The sequence below is a fragment of the Manis javanica genome, chromosome 1 (assembly GCF_040802235.1).
Source record: "Manis javanica isolate MJ-LG chromosome 1, MJ_LKY, whole genome shotgun sequence".
Lineage (NCBI taxonomy): Eukaryota > Metazoa > Chordata > Mammalia > Pholidota > Manidae > Manis > Manis javanica.
In genome coordinates this window covers 96994261-96996712 of record NC_133156.1, presented here as the reverse complement: position 1 = coordinate 96996712, position 2452 = coordinate 96994261, and positions in this window count along the sequence as shown.

Below are 2452 nucleotides of genomic sequence, written 5' to 3'. Positions count from 1 at the left end.
TGTAAGCCGCATATAGCTGGGTCTTGCTTTTTTATCCATTCTATTACTCTGTGTCTTTTGATTGGTGCATTAAGTCCATTTACATTTAGGGTGACTATTGAGAGATATGTACTTATTGCCATTGCAGGCTTTAGATTCGTGGTTACCAAAGGTTCAAGGTTAGCTTCTTTAGTATCTTACTGCCTAACTTAGCTCGCTTATTGAGCTGTTATATACACTGTCTGGAGATTCTTTTCTTCTCTCCCTTCTTATTCCTCCTCCTCCATTCTTCATATGTTGTGTGTTTTGTTCTGTGCTCTTTTTAGGAGTGCTCCCATCTAGAGCAGTCCTTGTAGGATGCCCTGTAGAGGTGGTCTGTGGGAAGCAAATTCCCTCAGCTTTTGCTTTTCTGGGAATTGTTTAATCCCGCCATCATATTTAAATGATAGTCGTGCTGGATACAGTATCCTTGGTTCAAGGCCCTTCTGTTTCATTGCATTGAATATATCATGCCATTCTCTTCTGGCCTGTAGGGTTTCTGTTGAGAAGTCTGATGTTAGCCTGATGGGATTTCCTTTATAGGTGACCTTTTTCTCTCTAGCTGCCTTTAAAACTCTTTCCTTGTCCTTGATCCTTGCCATTTTAATTATTATGTGTCTTGGTGTTGTCCTCCATGGATCCTTTCTGTTGGGGGTTCTGTATAATTCCGTGGTCTGTTCGATTATTTCCTCCCCCAGTTTGGGGAAGTTTTCAGCAATTATTTCTTCAAAGAGACTTTCTATCCCTTTTCCCCTTTTTTCTTCTTCTGGTACCCCTATAATATGAATATTATTCCTTTTGGATTGGTCACATAGTTCTCTTAGTGTTGTTTCATTCCTGGAGATCCTTTTATCTCTCTCTATGTCAACTTCTATACGTTCCTGTTCTCTGGTTTCTATTCCTTCAATGGCCTCTTGCATCTTATCCATTCTGCTTATAAATCCTTCCAGGGATTGTTTCACTTCTGTGATCTCCTTCCTGACATCTGTGATCTCCCTCCAGACTTCATCCCATTGCCCTTGCATTTTTCTCTGCATCTCATCCCATTGCTCTTGCATTTTTCTCTGCATCTCTGTCAGCATGTTCATGATTTTTATTTTGAATTCTTTTTCAGGAGGACTGGTTAGGTCTGTCTCCTTCTCAGGTGTTGTCTCTGTGATCTTTGTCTGCCTGTAGTTTTGCCTTTTCATGGTGATAGAGATAGTTTGCAGAGCTGGTACGAGTGACTGCTGGAAGAGCTTCCCTTCTTGTTGGTTTGTGGCCTTCCCCTCCCCCTTTGCAAGGCGCTGGGTTCTTGCAGGTGTGGATGTGGTCTGGATGTTGTCCTGTGTCCTCTGGTCTCTATTTTAGGAAGAGTTTTCTTTGTTATATTTTCATAGATTTATGTATTTTTGGGAGGAGATTTCCACTGCTCTACTCACGTCGCTATCCTGGCTCCACCCTACCTTTGTTATCTTTTTTTAAAAAGTTGTTTAAAGGAGGTAGCCTTCACTCAGCCCCAGCTTATTTTTTCCTTCTGGGAATGTAGGTCCCCTGGTGCTCTATATTTTGATTTTAAAGAGAAACTGAAAAACTGGATTTTTAAGTGAATTCTTGTAAGTTTTAAATGTTAGCACCTACTTTTTAAAAACCACACAGACTATACCAAACATACCTGTAAAGTTTACCGGTTTACAAACTTTAGGCTGGTCTGTCTCTGTCCTTTATCATCGGGGCAGATCATCTTTTAATTTTCAGGTGTCAGACTTCCCTGGGATACACCCCTCTAGGGGATAGTTCAGTTCAGATTTTAGGTATTAAGAACTGACTGTTTGGAGGAAGAGGAACCTTTTAAGGATCCTGTGATGAGCGCAGTCTGCGGTGGTGTCTGCACCCCTAGTATCAGGGTCACCGGGGCACTCATCAGAGGCAACTGCTTGGGCTCCATCAGATCTGCTGGATCAGAAACTCAGGGGGTGAAACTAGCAACTGTGCTTTACAAAATCCTCCAGGTAACTGGGATAAGTGCTCAAGTATGAGAACTCTAGTCATATTACAGAGGTACATAGGTAACCTAAAAAACAGATCCTGGTAATAGCACGTTACTGAACTTAAAAAAGAAAAAATTTAACTCAAGTAACTTTACAGAAAACAAATCCCAAACATGGAATTGCTTTTGCATATCTTTAAACATTAGTGTATTTGAATATGTACTTAGAATTTTTAAGAAATCAAATTTATAGAGTTATTATTTAAATATAATAAAATACTCTCATTTCAAGTGGGCAGTTTGATGCCTTTTGACAAAAATATATGCACCCAGCCACCAACCACCGCAGTAGAGAACTTTTTCATCAGGCCCAGCTGGGCCCTTTGTAGTCGGCACTCCCCAGGGCTTCCAGCACCAGGTACCACTGAGCTGCTGTCTGTCACTATAGATAAGTTTTGCTTGTTA